This window comes from Xenopus laevis, chromosome 5L (assembly GCF_017654675.1).
Source record: "Xenopus laevis strain J_2021 chromosome 5L, Xenopus_laevis_v10.1, whole genome shotgun sequence".
NCBI lineage: Eukaryota > Metazoa > Chordata > Amphibia > Anura > Pipidae > Xenopus > Xenopus laevis.
The window spans coordinates 148,151,046-148,168,728 of record NC_054379.1 but is presented as its reverse complement, the minus strand read 5'-3'; positions in this window follow the sequence as shown (position 1 = coordinate 148,168,728).

The following is a 17,683-nucleotide window of genomic DNA, read 5'->3' as shown; positions in this document are numbered from 1 at the left end:
AAGGACATAACCTATTAAAGCTGCAGGAATGGCTATAGCTGTGCAAATATTGTTGCAAGGTGCCATAATCAGGGCGAATGGGAGTTGTATTCAGATTAACAAGCAGAAGAAAAGAAGCTTATTTCTTAAAAGGTTTCACTTCCTCCTTTGGAAGCTGCACAGTAATAATCAATAATGTCCCCATGCAGAGGAATGTCTCCTCATTGTTTGTTTGTATGGCAGCGCCAACCAGGTTACGCTGGCACCAACCGGCTGCTGTAATGGCAACAAATTAAAGGTGGCCATGGAGAGGCTGATTTAAACATAGAATGTGCAGAGCTACAGTTCCACTTCAATTCCACTGATCAGCCAGAAGGACTATATGGATTGGCTGCCCCAATAGATTGGGTTGTTGGTTAGATCCTGCTGCAATTAGTATACGGTGTGCGTTTATGGTGAGATCTAATCTGACAGTTGGCAACTTGGCATGTGACCATCTTATATTATATATATATTATATAATGACCCATGTATTGTGCTGGAATTGTCTGTAACTAGGGTTGCCACCTATTCTGGAAAAAAATACCGGCCTTCCTATATATTTATCTTTTTTCCCTATTAATAACATTGGGATCAACCATAATCTTTACTGGCCAGGTGGCAACCCTATCTGTAACATGGGCTATATCTGGGGCTGTTGCTGAACTATAGCTGCCTGGTAGTGATAGGCGAATTTCTCCCGTTCACAAATTTCCCGCGGAATTCGCGAAACGGGCAAAAAGTTAGCGAAACACTAATTTTGGGGCCGGAAACAACTTCGACGCTAGCGGCATTGGGCGCCCATTAAAATCAATGGGTGTCCATTAATTGTCCATTAATTGTCACCAGCGTCTAAATTGTTGCCGACGTGGGAACTGTCGATGGTGTTGAAAAAACATTGACGCCAGTGTCGAAACCGCCGCCGGCATCAAAGTTTTTTCGACTTCGCCGCCGAATTTTCGCTGCAAATTCACAAATGTATTTGCTGGCGACGAAACACGGAAATTCACCGCAAATTCATGCCTTGCGAATAAATTCGCCCATCATTACTGCCTGGATATTGATTATTGTCTAGGCATGTAGGGAGTCGGTAGTCAGCAACATACTGGAACCCTCTTATTTAGAAGACAATGTGAAATGCGTCGTGCCAATTGTGGGGGGATTCTGGGAATTGTAGTTCAGCAACAGCTTGTTTGTTGATTGATGCAGTTTGTTGTCACCCGTCAGCAGTGCAACAGGAAACAAAACAACTGCAGAGGAGAGTGGTCCTTGTTCACAAGAGCTTGCACTCTATTTGAGGGGTATCCAGCCTCTGTGCGTATCAGGGCTCCCCGAGTGAGAGTAGGAGAGGTGCTGCTTTATTTTCCTGCACTCCGTGAGGTTAATCTGAATCCATTTATCTCATTGTGGCGCTGGAGCCTGACACTGAGTGTCTTTAAAGTGTAACAAATTGATGCAGTAATAGTATTGGTTCAGGACCCTGCGTGGCTGAGGGAGGGGGGCAGCGCTGCTTGGCAGATTTATTCCTCCAGCCCCGGCAATGGCTGATGAATAGTTTGGAGGAGGAACAGCAGGAGGGAGAAATGATTTGTCAAAACACATTAGGAACGTGGAGTGTATGAGCTGTTTGCATGGAGCGAGCGGCTCTGGACTGACACCTTCTCTGCTGCTCAGAACCATGCATTGTGTGTGTATATAATATATATAAATACAGTATTTGTGTGTGTAAGTGTCTATATATGTATATATACATAAAATAAACAAGGGAAAGGTGTGCTCGCCACTATTTTTTTTAAAAACATTAGGCAGGGGTACAATGAGGCTGTGACCACAAAATACATATAGACAAATACTAATGCTAAATAAACCCAATAGGCTGGTTTTGCTTCCAATAAGGATTAATTATATCTTAGTTGGGATCAAGTACAAGCTACTGTTTTATTATTACAGAGAAAAAAGAAATATTATTAAAAAATTTGGATTATTTGGACAAATTGGGTCTATAGCTGGCCATAGATGTTGAGATTTTTAAAAGATCAGATCCTCATCGTGAGACCACGATCTTCTCAGAACGATCTTACGAATTGTCCATCAACTAAAAAGACCAATTTGCCAGGAAAACAAAGGGGAGTTGCCTGCTTGGCCCTGCAAACATAGATAGATTGCACTGGGGCCGACAAAGATTTTTTGACCTGGCCAATCAATTTCCTGACAGCTGTCGGCCGAAAAATCGTAAGATGTACGAGCGTTCGAATCCCACTAATCGCACGATAATTTCGAAGGATTGGTCGGGCTTCCATAAAATCGGTTGTTCGGCAAGAAGAATCATCGTGTCTATGGGGAGCTTAAGGGTAACATTCCGTAATACAGAGCTTTCTGGATAACAGGTTTCTGGATAACGGATCCCATACCTGTGGAGTGTGAGGCAAACCAGGGCTTCTACCACAGTGGCCCCTACACCCCCCTCTGGGCAGGGTAAAAGGGGGGCTTATTGCAATGCCAGGGGCCCCTTATTCATGGGCCCTGCCCTGATTGATATTCTGATCTGATTCCCCAGCACCGACTATAAAAAGGGCTTGTGACCTCTACTAGACACCTTGGCGGGATTATCTGCTTTACTATAATTAACCCGTATCAGTAGCAAAGCAAAAGCCTCTCAGTGTTTCCTGATTTACATATCAGGTAACACTCACTGGCCGTCTCTATGTGGGACTGGGATGGTTAGTAACAAAGCTCAGTAGTCACAACTGACTGTGTATAGAAATGGGATCTTCTCAGGGGTTGGCACAAATAGAACTGTAAGTGTTCCTAACAGGACATGGAATGCTTCCCTATAGCACTGAGCTAATTGCTATGTATACAGGTATGGGACCTGTTATCCAGAATGCTCGGGACCTGGGGTTTTCCGGATAACAGATCATTCTGTAATTTGGATCTTCAAGTCCAGTAGAAAACCGTTTAAACATCAAATAAATCCAGTAGGATTGTTTTGCCTCCAATAACCAATACATTATATCCGAGTTCTGTTGTATTATTAGAGAGAAACGGGGAATCTAGTTTAAAAGATTGAATTATTTGGATTAAAAATTTGAATTATTGGGATAAAAGAGAGTCTATGGGAGACGGCCTTCCCGTAATTGTCCTGAGATAACATTTTTTCAGACAACGAATCCCATACCTTTATCATATTTATAAACAGGGTTCAACTTCCTTAGTTAGTTTGATAGATTACTATGTATTATGGGGCACATTTACTTAGCTCGAGTGAAAGATTAGAATAAAAAATACTTCGAATTTTGAAGTTTATTTTTGGCTACTTCGACCATCGAATTGGCTACTTTGACCTTCGACTACGACTTTGAATCGAACTATTCGAAATAAAAATCGTTAGACTATGCAATTGTCGAAGTACTGTCTCTTTAAAAAAAACTTCGACCACCTACTTCGCCAACTAAAACCTACCGAGCACCAATGTTAGCCATAGGCTTTCTAACCAATTTCTGATCAAAGGAAAATCAGGGGTCCACAGACTTATTTGCCTTATATGAGAAGCAGTATGACAGCTCTAACTGTGTATTATTACATGTCCAGGTTACACACAGAATGTAAGCAACATACAGGGTATATTTTCCTTTTAAAGGGGTTGTTCACTTTTGAGTTAACTTTTAATATGACGTAGAGACTGATATTCTGACACAATTTGCAAATGGTTTTCATTTTTTAACATTTGTGGTTTTTGAGTTATTTAGCTTTTTATTCAGCAGCTCTCCAGTTTGCAATTTCATCCATCTGGTTGCTAGGGGGCACATTACCCTAGCAACCACACATTACTTTGCATAAGAGACTGGAATATAAAAAGGAGAGGCCTGAAAAGTAAGATGAGCAATAACAATACATTTGTAGCTTTAAAGAGCATTTGTATTTTACATGGGGTCAGTGACTACCATTTGAAAACTCAAAAGAGTCGGAAGAAAAAAGGCAAATAATTAAAAAAAAATAAAACATGAATAATGAAGATCAATTAAAAAGTTGTTAAGAACTGGCCATTCTATAACATACTAAAAGTTTATTTAAAGGAGAAGCAAAGCCTTAATAAAAAAAAACCTACTCCTCTACCCTACATAGACCCCCCTCCCTCCTCCCCCCGCCTAGCTCCCCCCCCCCCGGCAAATGCCCCTAAGGGTCAGTCCACACGAGCAGATTCAGGGGGATTAGTCGCCCCAGCAACAAATTGCCTCTTCTTCGGGGCTACCATCTCCCCGAACTGCCTTCCCCCTGCCCTCTGCCGGCTAAAATGAAAATCGACTGCGGCAATGCACACTCAGCACTACGTTTTCCGAAGTCGCCCACAGTTTCCTCGTGAGGTGACTTCGGAAAAAGAAGTGCTGCGTGTAAAGGCAGTTCGGGGAGATTGTCGCCCCGAAGAAGCGATTTGTCGCTGGGGCGACTAATCTCCCCGAATCTGCTTGTGTGGACTGACTCTAACTCTTTACTTACCCCTCAGTGCAGATTCTGTCCAGCAGAGTTCACAGGTGACATCTTCTTCTCTTCGGTATTGTTCGAAATGAGACTGGTTTCATGAGCCTGTGAACTCCACTGGACGAGGGGTCTACGTAGGGTGAGGGGGCAGGGTTTTTTTTATTAAGGGTTTGTTTCTCCTTTAAAGTTGAACCACTGCTTTAAATCGCAGCTTTCCTTTGTTTTGAGCAGGTGAAATAGAAAAGAGATTCTTCCCATTAATCCTGTCTCCTCATACCCACCGCCTTAGGTACCTGCTCCATCTGAATAAAGGCTCGGGCACAGGGAACATATGTGCAGTGGATTTATCCTAATCTACGCCGCGCTAATCGTGTTACAGCAGAAAACACATAATAAATGGCCAAGCCCCAGCTTTCTGGACGGCACCTTTAATTGCACATTATTCATTGTCTCTGAGGCTCATTTTGCAGCAAAGAGTTAAAGCGGTTAATATATGCCGCAAGCAATATAGGCACAGGTATCTATTAATCTCTATTACCCAGCAATATGGCCCACTGAACAGCTACAGGATAAGGACTTTCCCAGCTCCTCTATCACTTTCTGCAAGGACAGCTGATGTGGGGGGTTGAAGAGGAGATGCAGCAGCTGAGTCCAAGAGAAAGGAGCTGAAATTCTTACAATTCTAGTTTTGGTTCTCATCCGATACATGCGGTATAGTTCCAAGGGTAAATCTGCCTTCATTGTATACTCGCCTGGAAAGCCTCATGTCACTGTCATTGCTGTCATTCTCAAATGTTCTAAAATATCATCATTTTGGTTTTCACTGTGACTATGTCTCCTACCCTGCTGCTATACTGCTTGCTTGCTGCACTATTCTCCAGCTCCAGTATCTGTATTCTTCCTCTGCTTCTCCCGTACCCGTATAGTCTCTGACTCTCTGGCAAACATAGCTGTACTCTCCAGTAGAGGTATAGGATCTATTATACAAAAAGTTTGGGACCTTTTTTTCAGTAAGGGGTCTTTCCGTAATTTGGATTACGATACCTTAAGTCTGCTAAAAACTATTTAATCATAAACCCAATAGGATTGTTTTGTTTCCACTATGGATTTATGCAGCTTAGTTCTATTATTACACAGAAAAAGACAATCTTTAAAAAAAAAAAAATAGAATTATTTGCTGAAAATGGGCTCAATGAGAGATGACCTTACCAAGATTCTGAGATACCTGAATAATCTGGATAACAGGTTTCTGGATAAGGGTTCCCATATCTGTGTCTATATTTTTCCTTCCCAGCTCCAGCTCCAGCATCTGTATTTGCATTTTCTCTTTTCTCCCTATTTATTGTACCTGTATTCTCTCCCTCTATATTCTCCCTATTTATTGTATCTGTATTTTCCCCTATTAGCTCCAGCATCTATAGTCTCCATATTTATTGTACAGGTATGGGCTAAGTGGGGTACCTAGACTGGACCGGGCCCCTCTGCAAAGAAATCTTGAGTGGGGCCCCGTGCAATTTTAAACTACAACCTACCCATACTCTTGAGTGCCTGGCCGGCTATCCTTCCATGCTCCCTTCCTCCCTCTTGTGCTCCCTTCCCCTCGCTCACTGCAAATTTGCAATGCACCCGGCGATATGGGATGTTCTTAAAGCTATACAGGTAGCATACCCTGCGGTCCCGGTTGGCTTCCTCTACAGTTACAACACTGTATGGGATCCATTATCTGGAAACCTGTTATCCAGAAAGCTCCGAATTACGGGATGGCCATCTCTCATATACTTCATTTTATCCAAATTTTAAAAAATGATTTCCTTTTTCTCTGTAATAATAAAACAATACCTTATATGTAGCCTTATTGGAAGCAAAATCATCCTATTGGGTTTATATAATTTGTAAATGATTTTCTGGTAGACTTAAGGTATGAAGATCCAAATTATGGAAAGATCTGTGATCCAGTAAACCCCAGGTCCTGAGCATTCTGGATAACCTGCATCTGTATTCTCCACCTCTAGCTCCACCATCTATAGTCTCCCTGTTTATTGTATCTGTATTCTCCCCCTTCTAAATCTGACATCTGTATTCTCCCTAGTTATTGTATTTGTATTTTTTAGCTCCAGGACCTGCATTCATTCTCTATAACTTCAGCATATGAATTCTCCCTATTTAGCTCTGGTGTCTGGATGCTTCCTCTATGCCTATGGTATCTCTACTCTCCATCTCTGTCATAGGTATGTACAGCCTACCCCTCTAATTATGGACTTAGCATTCTTCCTCTCCAGTATCTGTATTCTAATTCTGTATCTATAACATCTGTATTTTCCCTCTGTATCTTTAGCATCTGTATTCTCCCTTGGGGCCTGTCTGAGCTAAAGGTCAGCCTGCAGGGCCACATCAGGAAAGGAAAGGCAGGAGCCCAGTGAAAAAAGGGGGTGGCTATAATAGGGACATGATTTGGGTGGATAGGAGGCGTGGCTATGTGGGTCAAAGGTGGGGCATAGGGGGGCCCCATTGCTCTTTACCACAACCCTGTCCACCCGTCACTGTGACTTGCTCTACAGATACCAAACCTTTTACCATGGAGGGCGGTAACCGGTAACAGCAGTGGTGCAACTATCCTGGACCCCAAAACTGTGGAGGTCTGGGGGCTACAGTGGAAACATGGCCTGGTGAGGACTGGCAGCTTGTATGTGGAGTCATGTTCCCCAAGGACATGCATAGGTTTGATAGTGGAAACAAATATATGCTATTTTACATTGAATTCATAAATGGAATCTGGGACTCATTTATTTTTTCATTTAGGTTTCTTCATGTTCCCTGTATCATTGCAACAGAGAGATAACCAGTTGCCAGTTTGTCATTATAAACCCTTAACTAATGAAATGGGCCAGAGAAAATGGGAATTATTTGTGCAAATCCTTATAGCATGATGTTTAACAGGAGAAGAGGTGGGTGCCTGAGTATCCCAGTCTGTTAATGAGTGACAGCCGGTGCCTATAGCAGCAGTGTCGGAGTGGAAGGCACTGGACTGGATCACTAGGTTTTTCCCAGAACAAACAGGTTCCCAGAGCTCATGGCTGCACTTACAGAAGAGGGGCCTGTACTGATGTAGGATGGGAAAAGTGGGAAACACCACAAACTAGGGATATCTAGTTTTATAAATGTGGGGATTATTCGATTTTCTAGGGTCACAGAGCCCCTGAGTTTCTGCCCTCCCTCCACCTTTATCCATAAATATCAAAAAGATCTTGAGCCACTTTTACAGTCCAATTACCCTCTGTTCTTTCACCTGTGTTAGAGTCCTGCAGCGGGTCGGGGTACCCGCAAAAACCCGCGGGTAGTTTAGAAGTTCCAGGTGCGGGTATACCCGCGGGTCGGCCGTTCTGCGGGGTTGCGGGTCGGGCCACGGGTCTTCTCAATATCAATATTCACTCCTTTCTTCTGGTCATGTCTACTTCCGATGACATTACTTCCTGTTTACAATGACAGCACTTCCTGTTTTACGCCTTTTTTTTCTGATCACATCTACTTCCGACGATGTCACTTCCGGTTTACAGCACTTCCTGATTCTTGATGGTCAGCGGGTCACGGGTCCGGGTTGCGGATAAGGTACTTGCGGGTAGGGTCGGGTAGCGGGTCCAAGCGGGTAAGAATGCGGGTTGCAGGTCCGGGTTGCAGATTGCAGGTTGTGGGTACGGGTCGGGTTCGTGTCCCAAAAAATGGACCCGCGCAGGACTCTAACCTGTGTTGCTCTCCTGGTACTGGCCGCCCCCAGGGGCGATCCTGGTCATTTTGCCGCCTGAGGCGACCTTCCTTTTGCCGCCCCCACCCTCCCCACGGCACTCACCTCTTCAGCACCGGAGGGGGTCGGGCGGTCCACGTCGCTAGTGCAGAGAGCGCAATTCCACTCTCTGAACTAGAAGAGCCGGATTTCGGAGTTGAAAAACAGAAATTCGGCTCTTAGTTACTAGGGATGCACCGTATCCACGAATCCTTCGTGACAGATGCGGCCGAATACCAAACCAAATCCAAATCCTAATTTCCATATGCAAATTAAGGGTGGGAGGTGGAAAACATTTTTTACTTCTTTGTTTTGTGACAAAAAGTCACACGATTTCCCTCCCTGCCCTAATTTGCATATGTAAATTAGGATTCGGACTCAGTTCAGCCTGGGGGAAGGGTTCAGCCGAATCCGAATCCTGCTGAAAAGGGCCGAATCCCGCACTGAATCCTGGATTTGATGCATCCCTATTAGTTACCAGGAGCTGCATCTTTGCCGCCCCTGGCAAACAGGGGGGTGCTGCCACCTGAGGCGAGCACCTGATGAAGGACATGTCTGTCCGAAACATGTTGTGTGTCTGAATAAAATACACTGAATTCAAATTGGCTCTCCAGAGTGAACTTTTGCCTATACCTTGGATATTGTGTGGCTTGGACGGTGCCACTAACTCTGTTGGATGAGCTTCGATGACTTTGGAGTGAGGGACCACCCAACAAACAATTGAAGTACCTGTGAGTGCCTCAACTCGCCTCATTGGTGGAGCACCCCTGGCCGCCACTATGGAAAGACACAAGCACATGGGTATTTTAAGATATGGACAGGCAACTCAGAAAGTGCCACATTAGGTATTCAAAGCACTTTGGCCTACAGACGAAGGGATACTTGTATGGGCTGTTCTTTGATATGGCCATTTGCTGATGGAACTGCAATCGGGGTGCAGAGGGTTCCATGGACTCTCACCATAACTGTCCTTCAATCTGGGATCCTCCAGCTCTCCCCCAGAAGGGCTAGCTCTACAGTTCAGGGACCACTGAAGCAGCCCTTAGATATCTCGCCACCCTCCGGAAACCACATTAAAATATAATACTTTGTTCCACAAAAGTTTTTGTAGCCGCCAAAACTAAAACTTGGGAAAGTGGGTCTGCTGGGTGTGCTGTACCCCTGAGCCCCTCACCAGTGTAGTGTACTAAGTAGTATAAGACTGAGCAGATATTTCCTTTATATTAGAGAGGGCCATCGTTGTTCATCCCTACATTGATATAATGGATAAGCATCACCCATTGGGGAACAGCGAGGAGCAGCGTGACTAAGTCATAACCCAATAACAAATAAACATTTCTGTACTTTGGGTGGTGCTGAGAGAAGAGTCACTGGGGGGTGTATTGTTGTCACGTTTGGTGACTAGTGACATTGTCCTGACTATGCCACTCCGTGGGTGGTGCTGTGTTTTGAAAGAATCCCTTATCTTGCACCCATATGGCGGCCAAGCTTATTCCCAGATTGACCCGAGATGCTGTGCAGCCGTGTGAGATCACAGAGAGGGAAAGAAGCGGCGAGTCTGTAGGCACGTCACACGTCTCCAGCCATGGCTGTCACCGCTCAGGAACAGATTTTGTTGTGACAGTGTTTGTGGCATGATGTGATTGCCTGACGGCTTAAGGATGGACTCACTGTAAACAAACATTTTGCTAATCCACCCATTAGCATCTGCACAAGCCTGGTAGCCCCAGCTGGTGGCCCTATAACCCTCTGTGCGCCAGAAAGGACCCCTGCTAAGGGGTTTGCACCAGTCATATATATACACACACTGACCATCGTAGAAATACAACCACTCACTCAGACACAAACACACACTTTACACATAAGATACACAATTAGACGTGCATATAACCCATGTTCCCCTGTGTGCTGGATTTGTGCTTTTTGCACTGGGCGTGCTTGAGCAAAAAATCCCCTGACCTGGCTCCGGTGGGCCCAAAGGGGGTGCAGACCAGGGTGCCATCACCCCACCCCTGGTAGTTACACCACTGTATATAACAATAGAGGTTGGTCCTCAGGCACTCAGGTAAATAGAAAAGAATTAGCAGCTAAAGGCTACTCACCAATTACACCTAGGGTTACCACCTTTTCTGGAAATAAATTCCGGCTTTCCTATAACAGGGGTCCCCAACCTTTTTTACCTGTGAGCCACATTCAAATGTAAAAAGAGTTGGGGAGCAACACAAGCATGAAAAAGTCCCTTGGGGTGCCAAATAAGGGCTGTGATTGGTTACTGGTAGCCCCTATGTGGTCTGGCAGCTTACAGAAGGCTCCACTTATTTACTATACTTAGTTTTACTATACTAGCCCTATACTTAGTTTTAATGCCATTAAAACTCGCCTCCAAGCCTGGAATTCAAAAATAAGCCCCTGCTTTAAAGACACTGAGAGCAACATCCAATGGGTTGGAGAGCAAGAGGTTACTCACAAGCAGGCCCGGACTGGCAATCTGCGGTTTCTGGCAAATGCCAGAGGGGCTGCTATAAGGTCCCATAGAAAGTCAGTATTTAGTGGGCTGGTGGACGCTGTTTGGGCCTCTGTGTGGGCTAATTGGGCCTCTCTGTACCTGAAATGCCAGGGCCTATTTTAATTCTCAGTCCAGACCTGCTCACAAGCTACTGGTTGGGAATCACTGTCCTATAATATTAATAACATTGGCATCAAGCAACATTTTTATTGGCCAGGCTGGTAAAAGACCAGCGAGGTGGCAACCCTAATTCCACTTGGCTCCCTATGAAAACCCCATTTTTTAAAGCAACTTGTGCCAACATGAACTCTGTGCACTTCTCTATAGTTGTACTCGACAGCCATTGCCTTTCTGCTGCTGCGCATTTTGACTCAGGGAAATTTTGGATCCACTGCCACCTCCAATGTTGGTGATAGTCGGAATATTTCTGCAGCACCCTGCGTCAATAGGTGCAGTTCAGATGTGCCAAAAGAAAACATCGGCCTCACACCAAATGCCAAAACAACTGGACTTTGAAAACTTTCAGCGCAATTGCGTAAGGAACACTGGGGGAAAAAACTGAGCAATTGTATTCTCTCGGGGCATGATTTGCCTAACATATTTGACCTCCATTGAATCAGGGCTTTCTTGTCCATTAAAAGAGAATGAAAGCCATGTATCTAAGTTAGGACTCAACAAGCCCTTCTTCACAATGCAATTTGGAACCAAGAAGGGTGAATGGGGCTGGATTCAGAGGGTGCAGTGGTGCATTTCAGGAAAGAGGCCTCTTCAGGGGTCGTAATTTAGGGACACGACTTTAATTCTCTTTTAAAGCCTGCCTGAATGTGTTGGCATAGAGGTGTTGGTTGGATGCTAAACAAAGAGTGGTCGCCATACTAATAGCCATAAAATAGCCCCTTCCTTTCTTTGATCCTTTTAATCGTTGATTATTGATGCTGGGATCCCGCAGAGACTATTACAGACGATTATAGAGCGAGTGGATCATTCCAGTTGAAACCTGGTGGAACTGGGAGCAGTTGGTTATTATTTAGCATCCCATTATTTCCCATGGATCTCGTTGCTGATCACTGCTATTATGTTGGGCAGGTTTCTCTTGTGAGACACCACCATCCCTAGTTCTGTGTGAGCGCAGGCCTTTTGCTGCATTCTTTTTAGCTCACCAAATCCCAGCACAGCCAATGGATTTCATATCTGTGCAAAGCCAGGGGATCTCTGCCTAGTTAGCGACTGCTGGAATTCCGAACTGGCAGCACAAAGTCTTACACTGATACTTAGACCCATACAGATCCCAACGGCTCATGGGATTCTTTCATACAATCTCCTCCCTGTTTACCTTTCATCCTTTAATGCAAAGCATGTGACTAATTAGCTAACAAATGTTCAGGAAAATGATGTTAAAGATATTGCTGAGCCGCTGCCTTTGCCAAACGCTTGAAATGCTTTGTACCGAGTTCAACTCAAGCCACGAGCAGAGAAGGGTTTGATCAAGGCAGATAAATGGGACCACAGTCTTCTGTAACGTCATCTCATCTTGATTGGATTCGTTTGCCTGTAACGTGCCCGATTCTATGGGAACACATGCACTCCCTTAACTGCAGTTTGTACTTGGAACATGGAGGAAAGTATTGAAAAGGAGGCCGTACCCTTCCAGATTGGATTGGTCAGTGATTGTCTCATTTCCACTATACTGGCACAGTTTCAGGGGGCAGTTCCAATCACAGGATCTCATAGGTGGAGGATGATGTTTGTGCTTGGGGCAGAGTCAGAACAAGGAGCAGGCAGCAGAGGCTCGTGTCTAGGGTGCAGATGTAGGAGCAGCAATTGAAGGGGAACGTGTCAAGCAGGGGAAGCGTTTCCAGAAGGGGGAAAGTGATGGAGCAAGCCTGGCCCAAACTGGCATTCTGTGGAATGGGGCTTCTGTACAATGCCACTATTACTATTTAGTGGGCTGGTGGGCGTCTGTTTGGGCCTCAGTGTACCTCAAACGCCAAGGCCTATTTTGAACTCTAGTCCAGGGGTGGAACAAGCAAGTGTAGGTAGAGGGGCTCAAGTAGAGGAAACAGTCCCTGTGGGGAGTGGCCTGGACTCCCAGGTTTGCTTTCTCTATAGTTAAGAAAATCCCCCCGTTTCTGTGAATTCTGAGCCCCTCAGGCTAGAGCCACACTTCACGGATCTTGGTCTGCGGAGAAACGCAGGCCAAAAATCCGCTGCCCCTCTTCTGCTGCGCTGCATGCACCATGAATCATTACTTCTTCTCAGATGCAGGTAGGCACGTTGGGTTTCGGCTGCAAATGCAAGATCAAATTTCTTTGCCAAGATCCATGTAGTGTGGCCCTAGCCTTAATTATTTTTTGCAGCGGCCCAGCACCTCACACCACTAGGCACCAAAGAAAGTAGTTCTGCCTAGAGTGGGAATACAATTTTGCCCAGCTCTGGTTAAGGGTGGCTAAGTAATGGCATTCTCTACACAGACTCATACACTAGAAGTGGCAATTAAAGTGGACCTGTCACCCAGACACAAAAAGCTGTATAATAAAAGTCTTTTTCAAATTAAACATGAAATCCAATTTTTATTTTTTATTAAATCATTCATAGCTGCTGTAAGCTCATTTAAAAATCTCAGCTGTCAATCAAATATTGTCTGCCCCTCCTCTATGCCTTAGGCATAGAGGCGGAGCAGACAATTACTTTCACTTTCCATTCAGCACTTCCTAGATGTCACTGCTCTCCCCACATTCCCCCGTTCTCTTCACCATTTAATTGTGTAGCCAGGGCATGGGGATGGACATCAGGTCCCCCATTCTGGTGCACAAACAAGATTCTGAGATGATGGAAGACTTGTCTTAATAACAGTGTCCACAAAATGGCTCTTGCCTTCTTGCTATAATTATGAGTTCCCAGACTGAAGGAAACGAGATTCAAATAATTTATACAGTGTAATTAAAGTTTAATTAAATTTTGCTTGACTAATGTGATAAAATAGGATTCTGAATAATTTTTTTGGGTTAAAATAGATGGTGAAGCAGAGCACACTCCTCAGTGTAATCAATGACGCCCGGTGCTCAGGGTAGAGGGCTCGGCAACCCCCTCGGTAAAGGCTTCCAAAAAGGTACACTGGCACACAGGGCAATTGAAAAAGCAGGGTTACCCCTTGCTACTTTTATTTAAGCGGACGTGCGACGTTTCGGGGTTCCTACCCCTTTCTCAAGCATGAGAAACGTCGCACGTCCGCTTAAATAAAAGTAGCAAGGGGTAACCCTGCTTTTGTAATTTTTTTGGGTGACAGGTCCCCTTTAAAATACCTCTGGGAACACATTGCATGGTAAATGTAGTGCCAGTTCCATATATAATGCACCTAGATACATGGTAGCAGGGGCGTAACTACAGAGGAAGCAGACCCTGCAGGTGGCCCCAAAAGGTATAGGGACCCTAAATGCCCTAATTTATATACAGTTTTTAAGGAGAAGGAAAGTCGTTTTTACACTTGGGGGTGCCAAATGTTAGGCACCCCGAAGTGAATGTATATACTTACTTGAAACCCCGGGCCGGTGCTCCTATCAGCAGAAAACTGCACCGGCTCAGGGTTATATCAGTGAGCACCACGGAGTGATCTTCTTCCAGCTTCTTCTTTCTAATTGCTGCTGCGCCTGCACATTAGAGTGAAAAGCTGAACTTTAACTAAGACATCAGCTTTTTCATGTGACTGCGCATGTGTCTGCCCCGGGAAATTTGAAGAAAGATGAAGTCGGAAGAGGATCGCTCTGTGGTGCTCACTGGTATAACCCCAGTCCAGTGCAGTTTTTTGCTGTTAGGAGCAGGGTTTCAGGTAAGTAAATATGTTCACTTGGGGGCACCTAACATTTGGGACCCCACAAGTGTGAAACGACTTTCCTTCTCCTTTAAATAAATATTGGCAAAACAGGTCAACCTCTAGACATTTTGGGGGCCTGACAAATAATTTGCTGTGGGGCCCATTAATATCTAGTTACACCACTGCATGGTAGTATAAATACAGTGCCAATTTCAGCAAGGGCATCCATTGGGAGTGAATTGATGTCATGGGGAGAGGACAGGTCGGACTGGGGGGGAGAGGAAATCACCTGAATGGGACTGAAAATTGAATAATCCATTGTAGGGATTACTCTATATTGGCTCATAGCCTGTACAGAGCAATACCATAGAACTAAAGCTATTCATACATGCCCAGATTTGGTTGAGTGGGTTGGCTGAATTTGACCGTACTGTCTGACTGTCTGGGCATGTCTGCCACAAGGAAACTGGGTGAATTGGGAATTCCTCAGCTTATCCCTTTAACATTAGAAGAAAGTGGTTGCCACCTGGTAAAAATGATGGTTGATTTCAATGTTATTAATAGGGAAAAAAGATAAATATATAGGAAGGACAGTATTTTTTTCTGGAAAAGGTGGCAACCCTACACAGGAGGACAGGGGCCAGGGGTTTAAATTTTGACATGGAAAGAGGGGAGAGCAATTGCTTCAGACAGAAGGGCCAGAGCTCAATAGGGATATCTTTAAAATGGTTTAGGTACCAGGCAGATTTTTACGCAGGTAAATACGCCACATAGTCTGGGGAGCTCGGCTGTACAGTTACAGACAAGGGGCGCAGGGCCGAGTCCCTCCGTGCGCTTTGATCTCTCAGCGGCCGCCCTTGATCTTCACTTTCCATGTGTGCAGATCCACTAAAGAGAAGTCACCCTGATAGGAATCCGTGAGAGAGCGAGTGATGCACGAAGCAAAACATGCCATGGCGCCAGACAGAAAACATGCAGCAGGGTCACAGAATATGTCATCTGCAAACATCTCCGCCCCATTTGGACACCCATGAGTTGGCTGCTGGATTAGGAGATCATACAGTGTCCTTTAGTGATCTCAACCAGATTTTGGAAACTACCTGATTTTTTTTAAACAGGTATCAGTCAGACAGGCCCTTCTGTGGCCACATGCACGTACCAATAATCTGTCTAAACGGGCCAATTAAGCAGTTTGACTGGAGCACGGACAGATTTGGTTCTAAACTACTGACATCCAGTGAAGCAACTAGTTATTAGGGCTCTTACACACGGGCAGTTTTGCCTGCGCTCCCCTGCGTTGCGCTTTCTTCCGTTCAGCCGCAGGGGAGAACAGGAGTAGACGCACTCAATTATTGTGAAGGGGGCTGTACTCACACAGATGCATGTAAGTGCTGAACACAGGTATGTTACATGCTGCGTCCCACCTGCGTTTGGCGCTTACATGCGTCTGTGTGAGTTCAATTGAGTGCATCTCCTGCGTTGAACGGAAGAAAGCGCAACACAGGGGAGCGCAGGCAAAACCGCCCGTGTAAGAGCCCTTAGGGATGCACCGAATCCAGGATTCAGTTCAGGATTCGGCCAAAATTTGGCCTTTTTTAGCAGGATTCGGATTCGGCTGTATCCTTCTGCCCGGCCGAATTGAATCCTAATTTGCATATGCAAATTACGGAAGGGAGAGAAATCGCGTGGCTTTTTGTCACAAAACAAGTTAGTAAAAAAATGTTTTCCTCCTTCTCACCCCTAATTTACATATGCAAATTAGGATTTGGTTCAGTATTCGGTTGAATTTTTCGCGAAGGATTCGGCCGAATCCAAAATAGTGCATACTACTTATACAGCAAACCCAACAGTCATGGGCAGGCCCGGACTGGCAATCTGTGAAATCTGGCAAATGGCAGAGGCGCTGCTGTAAGATGCCATAGACAGTCACTATTTATTGGGCTGGTGGAGGGGGGGGGCTGGTTGGGCCTCTGTGTACCTTAAACGCCAGGGCCTTTTTTGATTCCCCATTCCAGACCTGGTCATGGGGGCCCGGATCTGCTGCATCATACTATCCCCTCCCCAGCCCATCTTATACGTTTAAAATCCTGACACAAAGAGAATTACCAGCAGCACACTGAGTGAGTTATAGTGGTGCAAAATGGTTTGAGCTCTCCATACCTGCTACCTAAAATCCCAACACAGTGAAATCACGTGACCTCTATACTCCTCAGCAGCCCCACTTACTAGTCCACTGTCCACTATATATATATATATATATATATATATATATATATATATATATATATATATATATATATATATATATATATATATATATATATATATATATAATGTAATGGCCAATTCTGCTTCCTCTTGAAATCACCTTTAGGGTAAGAGCACACACGAAGATTCGGGAGATTTAGTCGCAAATCGAATCTTCTTTGGGTGACTAATCTCCCTGAAATGCCTTTCTGCCAGCTAGAATCTAAATTGCCGGCGGGATGGAACTCGGAGCGCTTCATTTTCCGATGACGAAGTGTTCCGAATGTCATCTTGCCGGCGATTTCAATTCTAGCTGGCAGGAAGGCTTTTCAGGGAGATTAGTCACCCAAAGAAGATTCGATTTGTCGCCAGGCGACTAAATCTCCCAAATCTTAGTATCTGTCTCTGCCCTTACAGGAGAATTCAACCATTTAAACTGTGAATGCGCCGCCATGCCGATCTCCCTCCCAGCTTGCCGAAGACCTGGAAGATTGGTGCGTGGAACTCCGATGGCAGAATCTGCTGCGAGGGGTAAGTATAAAGTATATTTCCCTGGGGGGGGGGCAGATAAGCTGGGGGGGGGAGGAGGGGGTCTACATCGGGTGGGGGGTATAGGTTTTTTGTTAAAGTACTGAATTCTCCTTTAAGCACAATTTAATATTATGGTAGGTTGCAGTTTGTCTTTTTTTTTTCTATGTGGTGTGTGTGGATTATTTAACTACCTGTCAGCAGCTCCCCAGTTTGCAATTTCAGCCATTATCTGGGCTATGTACCAAATTCCCCTAGCAACCATGTATTGAGTTGAATGTAGGCTGGAATATGAATAGGAGAGGCCTGAATATAA